The 9,434-nt window shown below is 38.8% G+C and overlaps 1 pseudogene; it reads right to left on the bottom strand.

The window, feature by feature from the left end:
- Positions 1–2,892: 2,892 nt before the first annotated feature.
- On the bottom strand, positions 2,893–4,903 carry LOC146905582 (uncharacterized; annotated as a pseudogene).
- Between the last annotated feature and the right edge of the window lie 4,531 nt (positions 4,904–9,434).

The following is a 9,434-nucleotide window of genomic DNA, read 5'->3' as shown; positions in this document are numbered from 1 at the left end:
GGCAATGATCCGACAAACCTCTCGACGAGGCCATCTGAAAGCAATTCGGTCAAGTCAAACTCCACCTATCAGATAATAAGAATCGATCAATGCGACCCATAGATTTTCCATCCCCCCGAAACCACGTATAGTTGTGGCCCCGAATAGGAAGGTCGATCAAAAAATTACCATCAATGAACTGGTTAAAGCCTGCAGTCACTGTGTGATGATGAATAGTTCCCACACTTCGCCTCTCTGACTCACATAGGACCGCATTGAAATCACCACACACAAAAATATTCTGATCAACAAAAGACACCAACCTGCTAGTAATATTATCCCATAGAGCCTGCTGGTGAGAAACATCACACGAAGCATAAACATTGAACAAAACGAACAGCTCGTGGGATTTAAGAAAACAACCTACAATCACCAACACATGATCGAAAGAAGTGGTCGACCACACTTCAACCTCAGAGCAGTCTGAAAGAGTCACCAAACCACCTGAGGCATCCAAGGAAGGCTGATAAGAATAACCAACATTTGCATTGCCCCAGATAGATTTACACACCATATCATCAAAGATAGCTAACTTCGTTTCTTGAATAGAAAGGATAAAAGGATTATTCTCACGCACCAGTTGTCTCACCTCCATTCTCTTCTCAAAACCCCATAAACTCCTCACATCCTAGGAAAAGAGCTTCATTATAAACACCAACACCCACACCACCACTGAACCCACCAACCCCAACACCCACACCCCACGACCTTACTCCATTTTCCCACCACCCTCTTTATTTTTTCGCCTCACAGTAGACAACACATCAAACATATTATTTTTATCCCCATTAAATTTGAGCCCAATCTACTTCCATATCACCCTAACATCCTCATTAGCCACTTGATCATTTCCATGAAGCACCACCCAATTCTTCCAATCGTTATTTAAAGAAGACTAAGAATCACTAGTAATCGTGGATCCTTCATTATAGATTACCTTAGATTTTAAAACAACAGACGCCCTCGTCCGCCTCTTCATATTCCTTTTCAGAGCACAGAGAACATCTTCACGATCTTTAGCCGGAAGTCTAGAAATACGCCTCAAACTTTGCGCAGTATGACAAAGATAACCATCACTCTTCTTCTTAGTAACTCGTGGCCCACCTGTGGAAGATGATATATTTATAACTTTTTTATTCATCGGTAAAATAACACCATCTTTAGCAAGATTTTGGCTATTGACCCGTTCCAAACTCCACAGACCAGATGTTACAGAACGACCCCGACCTGGAGGACAAGTAGTGTGCTTAACAACTCTGGGAGCATGCAACAACTTATCAAACCTACTACCCCCACCACCGTCAACCGTTGGCACATTTACAACGAGGTTAGTAGTGTTATTTATAGCTTCATTACAAACCTCAACCGAACTTCTGTCATCAAGAATAGGGTGAGACAACTCATCATAAGGAGTCAAGACTACCTGCGGTGATGGAGAACCATTAACAGAAACTGAAGAAACCAAAACAACATATGCTTTACTAGTGGAGACATTCTGAAACGGCCCCTTATCTACCTGAGTTGTGTCACAAGAGCCAAACACATAAGGCTTCTTTTGTTTCTCAAGAGAGTGAAACTCATATTCCTTCACACGCCCATCCTTGTTCCAATCTTCCGAAAGTTGATTCAGTAAGTCAATAACCTCTCCACTACCAGCTATATCATCATGTGTCTCAACCATATTAGAATGATCACCATCGGGCTCAACTTCCTCATCAAATAAGTGATGTCGTAAATCCGCAAGTGCACAGTTTACCGAAGTAGTAATAAAGAGTATCGTTCCGACAGGGAGTTGAGTTTTTGATTCACTTTTAAAATAATGATTAGATGAAAGTTTAAAGGTTCAAAAGTTAGGATTTTTGTTTAATTGAAAATAATAATAATAAAAACGCCCTGGGATTATTGGTTCATCTTGGTGACAAATCCTTCACAAACCAAACCCTAAACCTAAATCTTACGTTGGATCTATTTTCTAAAGACAAGTTTCTCTTTGGCTTTTCATATCTCCTTTCGGTCTCAATGAATGTATTTCAATAGCAACCACACCTATTCTCATGGTTGATTACTATTGAAACCCTTTAAGAACGAAACTTTAATGTCTCAAGGTTTGCTAGATTATTCTCATGTTTTGCAATCCTTGTCTAATTTAACTTGTTCCAATACCAAACTTCATCTTTCGATCCTTCGCTTGATATTTATGATGATGAAATAATAACTATTAAAACTTCACCTTTCGGTCCTTCGATTAATACTTGTTATTTCATTAGAAAAATGGTGAAATAGATTAGAAAATATATTTAGAGTTCTAGGCTTGGTTTAATAGGGATTAGGTCATTAGACTCATCCAACAATCACAAGACAAAGAAGTCTACTCACTCATGTTCATTGTAGACATAGAGAAGAAGAAGAAGAACATAAAGTAAATAACAAGAAAGTAAAGAAGAACTTTTATTCCAAGAAATAATTGTCGCTTAGAATTCCCAAGAACAAAAGATGAATAGATATGTCTGCTAGCTGCTCTATTTATAGCCTAAAACTAACTTAAGCCCCAAGAAATACATCACTAGAATGTTCCGCAAGGAAACCCATGGGCTTTTAGGTCAAAAATAAAATAAAAAAGGCAGCTAGAACCTTGACATGGTTGTGCCTATGCAGACACGGGCCGTGCCAGCTTGTTTGGCAAAACAACTAAAAGGGGGTGGCACCATCGAGCACGGCCGTGCCACTTGTGGCACGGGCCGTGCCAACCTCTCTGGAAAATAACCTCCTCTGTGAACTTTGGAGGCACGACCACGCCATTGTCAGGCACGGTCGTGCCTGATATTTTTGCACAAGATCTTCATATTTTTTGCCTCAATCAGCTCCAAATCCCCATTCTTTTGCTCTAAGACTCAATCTTTCATATATTTGTTCCTGAAATTCAATAACAAGCAATTGAAGTAAAATAGTTCTAAAAAGTAAATAAAAACACATAAAATCTAAATAAAATAAACTCAAATAACCACTTAGAAACACTAATTATTGACTCATCAAACTCCCCCATACTTGAATCTTTGCTTGTCCTTACACAAAAGGCATAAACATTAGCAGCATAAACAAAATTCAACATATGACAACACATTTTAAACTCTTGTCACCTCCAAGGCTTTGTTCTAAGCGTACACTAATCACAACTTCAAACATTTCTCATGAACTTATTCAACCCAACAAGTCTCAAGTGAGTGTGTGTGTGTGTGTTTAGTCCAGCTTTTTCTTGCTCCGGTGTAAGAGATATTATGAGGAACAAGTTTTAACCTTAACACTAAACCAACCGAGAAAAGTCCTTTCTTCATTTGACATTTAAACACTTTTGGGGAACTACAGAAATTTTATTGATGTTTAGAGACAACATCTTCACGTGGAAAGTCAGGTAGTGCAGCTCCTGCCCCCTAGAGTCAATGGTGCCCCCTATATCTTTATTTGTTCTGACCCCTTTTTATAAGTGAGAAGGAATTACAGAAGCTACTTTTAGTTTTCAGGAATACAACACCTTCACGTGGGAAGTTAGGTAGTGCAGCTCCTGCCCCCCAGAGTCAATGACATACCCTTATAATTATATTTGCTTCCGACCCTCTTTGATTTGATCTTTTTATCCCCACACAAACTTATACTACTTTTACTTTGAAGATTTTTAAGGGTCAATTTACCACTAAAGTTAGAACGTGCTCCTTAAAATACCTACCTACACACTTACTCAAAGACTGCAACTTTGTGCTTTTCTCAAAGAGAATTTTCACAATAAAACATGATGTGGGTATAGCAAGAACACTCAAAACACAATAAATCATTTTCATGTACAAAAAACAACCATTTGGGAAGAGACTTAACAAAAAAATTATGTCATATTTCACAATAAAAACAAAACAAGCTGCTTGCATACCTTTCGCAATAAAACAAAACAAAAAATTAAAATTCAAGGGAGTTTGAAACACTACGACACTTGACATTTTATTTACTCCCCCCATACTTGGGTAAAACATTGTCCTCAATTATTTTCAAAAAAAGAAAACTACAAAAATAAAAGAAAAAGGAAAAGGGAAAGCTCACAATTTATTGGGGACCTTGTGGAGGACTCTTCATGTGGCTTTTCATTTACTAATCTGCAAAACAAAAATAAAGAAAGAAAGACATTAAACCGTGGATTGCCTCCCACGCAGCGCTCTTTTAACGTCATTAGCTTGACGATCAAAAAGTTTCTGTTTCTCAATCTGGGCTGCGTAGACCATTGTGTGCAAGAACATTCTTTCACACAATGATCAATCACATCAATCATATAGCATGAATCAAAAATAGAGGGACCCTTCATCAATTTGGCAATTTAAAACTCTACCTTCTCATCACCTACATGAAAAACTATATTACCATACTTAACATTAATAACAACACCCGCAGTAGCGAGGAATGGCCTTCCTAGAAGGATTGGAATTTCGGAATCCGCTTTGATGTCTACTACCATAAAATCCGCCGACATATAAATTGTTCCCACCTCAATGGGGATATCCTCAAGAATTCCAGCCGGATAGATAATGGAACGATCGGCCAACTGAAAGGTCATCTTAGTGGGTTTCAAATCACCTATACCAATCCTCTTCAAGAGGGACAAGGGCAACAAGCTAACACTAGCCCCTAGATCACACATGGCTTTCTCATTGGTTTCTTTCCCAATCACACAAGGGATGGAAAAACTACCGGGATCTTTGAGTTTTGGAGGCAATTTCTTTTGTATGACAATACTACATTATCTTGTTAAAGCTATTGTCTCATTATCCTCTATTTTTCTTTTCTTTGATAAAACTTCTTTCAAAAATTTTTCATAAAAAGGCATCTTCATGCCAATCTTTGTAAGTAGATGTCATCTTCTGGACAATCTTCTTAATGTTTTTGTTTGTAGCTTCAATGTCAAAAATGCCCGATTAGGCGAGAGATCTCATCAGGAATCTCTTCATCCTCCCCTTCTTCAGCTTCGGACACAGGGAACTCACAGTTGGGAGAGAGTACAGGGTTAAGGTGTTCAACGGGTTTATCAATGTTTAATCTGCATATATGATTTATGTTTGATTTTAGCAAGTGAATGATTGTATGAAGACATTTGGAAAAGATTATTCTTTTTAGGTTTTTTGTATTACAGTTTTCCAGAAAAAACACAAAATAAAAACAAAGTCGGGATCAAAACGACTTTTTTATTAATGATGAAAATACAAGAAACAAGTTTCCTTAACTAGTGTCCCATTGACACCAGTTAGTATTTTTCAAAGAAAAGAAGGAAAGTTTTGGGCTTGAAAATTATTGAATTGGTTTTCATTATTGCTTTTGAAAGAAGGTAAATGTAAATAGGTGAGTATTTCGATGGACTAGTGTCACGTATGGTCCACGGTGGATCATGATTTTTTTAGTGTAAGATCAATTAAGACTTGTGGATCTTACCAGTTAGTATTTTTAGTGAATGATTTAAATAAAATATTAAAAAGTTTCCCTTTTAGCGATAAGCGTTTCTGCGATACAACCAAACAACTTTTGACTTGCGATTCTTTCTGCGATTCAATGAATAAAGAATCAAAGCACTAAACGTGTTTCATCGGTTCATCAACAATGTCTAGACGCAACTAGTTTGGCTGCTGCGATTCAGAGATCCAAATAAAGCGATTATGCAATTCTAAACACTCAACGCGATTCTGAGATTCAATGGAAGAAGGATCAAAACACTAAACTCGATTCTGTGATTCAACAAGAACATCCGTCCAAACGCGATTCTGCTTTTCAAAGACGTATTCCATCCTGGTTCCGAACTCCGTCTTGGTTTGCGATTCTGCGTTTCAAATCTAAATCCTGTTCAATACGTGATTCTGCTAGGCTGAACTATTAATCGATTCTAACCTATTATGCTTTTGTGCGATTCCAATTTTGGCGATCCAGTAAATGCGATTCAGGCATGTTAGAAAACACCATTCAGAAACTTCTATAAAAAGGATATAGTGAAACGCGAATTCTCACTTCCAAGGCTTCTGCTATTTCTAAACGCGATTCTCTAAAAGAAATTATAACAGGTTTCCGTTGCTAAAGGTTTTCTCGCCTTCGTTGTGAGAGTTTTGTGTTTCTCTTCTTGTAAGAGTCTTGGTGCTGGTATTCTTTCAAGTGTGGTTACCATGACGGTGGTGAATTTTGAAGACTTATCACTGAGTGATGATGAGGGACTTAGTTTCGACATGGAGGAGGAAAAGAATTCTAAACATGATCCTCGCTTATGTTTGGTTGGACGTTTTCTTGCCAATCATCCTATTCGGGTTAAGGAGATGATTGTGCCTTATCCGATATTAAATTGCATGGTCACCCGTTTACGTGGATCAAGAGTCCAGGTAACAATCAAGTGCTGGAAGAAATACTGGATATGGCTATGGGAAACTCCGAATGGCTGCAACGTTTTCCAGAAGTCAAACTTACAAACCTTTTTACCTCTCACTCTGATCACACACCAATACTGCTTGATATTATCCCTACTGTTTGTCAGAGGTATAATTATTCTTTTAAATTCGAAAACAGTTGGCTCTTAGAGGACGATATTGAGGAGGTGGTGGTGGATGGTTGGGCCGGTACAATGGGGTTGGAGCTCGATGATAGAGTTGTGAATTGTTTTACGAAGTTGCAAAGTTGGGGTAGAAGGAAGAGAGTCCGGTTTAAGGATGAAATTAACCAATGTGTTCGTATTTTAGAGGAACTACATAACCATCCGAACGGTATGATGCATACGCAATATATCGCAACCCATGATAAGCATGCTCGACTTCTTATACAAGAGGAGGCCTTTTGGAGGCAAAGAGCGAAAATGCATTGGTTGAAGGAAGAGGATATGAATACTAAGTTCTTTCATACATCTGCGATAGCCCGCGGCAAAGTGAAAGAGGTTAGTAAGCTCCGTACGGATGATGGAAGGACAACTACGTCGCAAGAGGATATGTGTAATGTGGCACAATGTTATTTTGAGAAATTATTTTTTGCGAATGCGGCAGTCTATGAACCGGTGCTAGATTTGATGAGCCAGTGTGTTTCGATGGATGATAATATAATGCTTACAACACCTATTAGAAAGGAAGAATTGGGTCAAGCCCTATTTCAGATGCAACCGAACAAGTCCCTAAGTCCAGATGGTTTTAACCCGGCATTCTATCAGAGATTCTGGCATGTGCGTGGTAATGATATTGTTCAGGTAGTGGTTTCTTGGTTGGATCGCGGCTACTTTCCTTCAAACATTACAGAAACAAATATTTGTTTGATCCCAAAGTGCGAAAACCCGGATAATATGAAGGATCTTAAGCTTATATCTCTTTTTAATGTTTTGTATAAGATGGTGTCGAAGTTGCTCGCTAATCGGCTGAAACGTTGTTTGGACAAATGTGTGTCAGAGGAGCAGTCAGCGTTTGTCGAAGGCTGCTCAATATTGGACAATGTGTTAATAGCTACCGAGATAATCCATTTAATGAAGAGGAAAACAAAGGGATGGAGAGGGGAATTGGCTTTCAAGATTGATATTAGCAAGGCTTATGAAAGAGTGGATTGGGGGTTTCTTCGTGGTGTGCTTAAGAGAATGGGGTTCAGTGAGAAATGGATTTAGTGGATGATGATGTGTGTTAGTTCTGCTACTTATTCGTTGCTTATGAACTTTGACATGGTGGGGCCTATTGTACCCGACCGAGGGTTGCGCCAGGGCGACCCATTATCGCCATATTTATTCATATTGGTGGTTGGGGGCCTTTCGACTCTAATACATAAGGCAGTTAATGGAGGTGATATTCATGGGCTACAAGTATGTCGTGGTGCTCCACTGGTATCCCATCTACTGTTTACAGATGATTGTTTCTTATTTTGCAGGGCCAGTGTGATGGATGCACAATGTTTACTCACTATTCTCAAAACTTATGAGGCAGCATCAGGACAAAAAAATCAATTTATCAAAGTCTGAGGTGTTTTTCAGTCGTAATATAAGTGGGGCGGCACATGAGGATGAAGGTGAGAAAAACACAAGAAGGGGGGTTGAATTGTGTTTTGAAAAATTCTTCGTTTCTCCTAAAAACTGAACACATTGATCAGAAGCTAAGTGAGACAGCTTCTGAAGTGATGATCAGAATCTAAATGCAGCGGAATAAAACAGAGAGAGAGAAGAAGAACGACACAAAGCAATTATACTGGTTCCTTCCACAATCCGGAAGTAGTCCAGTCCCCCTTGCACTTCCAAGGAGATTTCACTAAGAGTAATATCTGATTACAATTGCTCAAGCACACAAGCAAGAGACTACCTTTGCTCAAGCACACAAGCTAGAGACTTCCTTTGCTCAAGAACACAATCAAGAGACTTCCTGCTCAAGCACAACTGCAAGAGACTTCCTAACTAAACAAAATTGCACAGAAAATTGTTTAAGGTTGAACACTTGATATACAATCAGAGGTGCTCACAATATAAATCAGATACAGACTCAATGGACTTATGAATTTCTAAGATATGACTTTGAGACACAGAAATTCTAAGTGAATGCAGAACAATTTCAGCAGAGGTTTGGCACTTGTAAAAATGTTGTGAGTCTTTCGTTCAGCGTTCTTGCATTACCAAAACTCTAAGTCTTCACTCCTTTATATAGAGGTGTGAAAGAGACGTTGTGAAATTGCCAGCACACCAAAGAGTCGTTGTTGAAGCTTGATCTTTCACCAATGATATTTTGCCTGATTTGGTTGTTGTCCTATGAAGAACAAATTTGAAATCCATTCCTTATCCAAAGGAACATCTTTGCAGGCGAAGCCGTATTCTGAAGCTGTTTTCTTGTCTTGTAGCGTGGACACAAAACAGAGTAGTGGAGAAGGTGGTTGTACAGTTCGTACAATAGTACAATGTCAACGCTTTCGTCCAAATTGCAAGCACATGCCTTCAAACACCTTTGAAATGACCGTTGCAATGTTCCACTAATTTTCTGCTGTGTTTTCGAGTCCAATAGACAGCTTTTGCAATGTAGATTCTTCAATCTTTGAATCTTCTGCAAATCCAGTTGATCTTCAGCTTCTGGTGAAAAGACTTCTGATGAGGCAGCTTCTGGTGAAATGACTTCTGATGAGGCAGCTTCTGATGATGCAGCTTCTGATGATGCAGTTTCTGATAATGTGGCTTCTGGACCTCTTGTCTTCAGGAGTACTATTCTTCAGGAGCACTATTTCTTCAGGAGCGCTTTTACTATCTTCAGGAGCAGCTTGACTTCAGGAGCGCTTTCAACTTTTAGGAGCGTATTGCCTTCAGAATCGTCTAAGCTTCATTTTCTTTTGCTCTTTATTTGCTCATTCAGAACCAATTAATGATGTAACTTTTTAACTGTGGTCCT

The sequence above is a fragment of the Medicago sativa genome, chromosome 7 (assembly GCF_051527215.1).
Source record: "Medicago sativa cultivar Bolivia chromosome 7, Bolivia_mono, whole genome shotgun sequence".
Classification (NCBI taxonomy): Eukaryota; Viridiplantae; Streptophyta; class Magnoliopsida; order Fabales; family Fabaceae; genus Medicago; species Medicago sativa.
The sequence above is the reverse complement of the archived record's forward strand: the minus strand, read 5'-3'. Positions and strand labels throughout refer to the sequence as shown.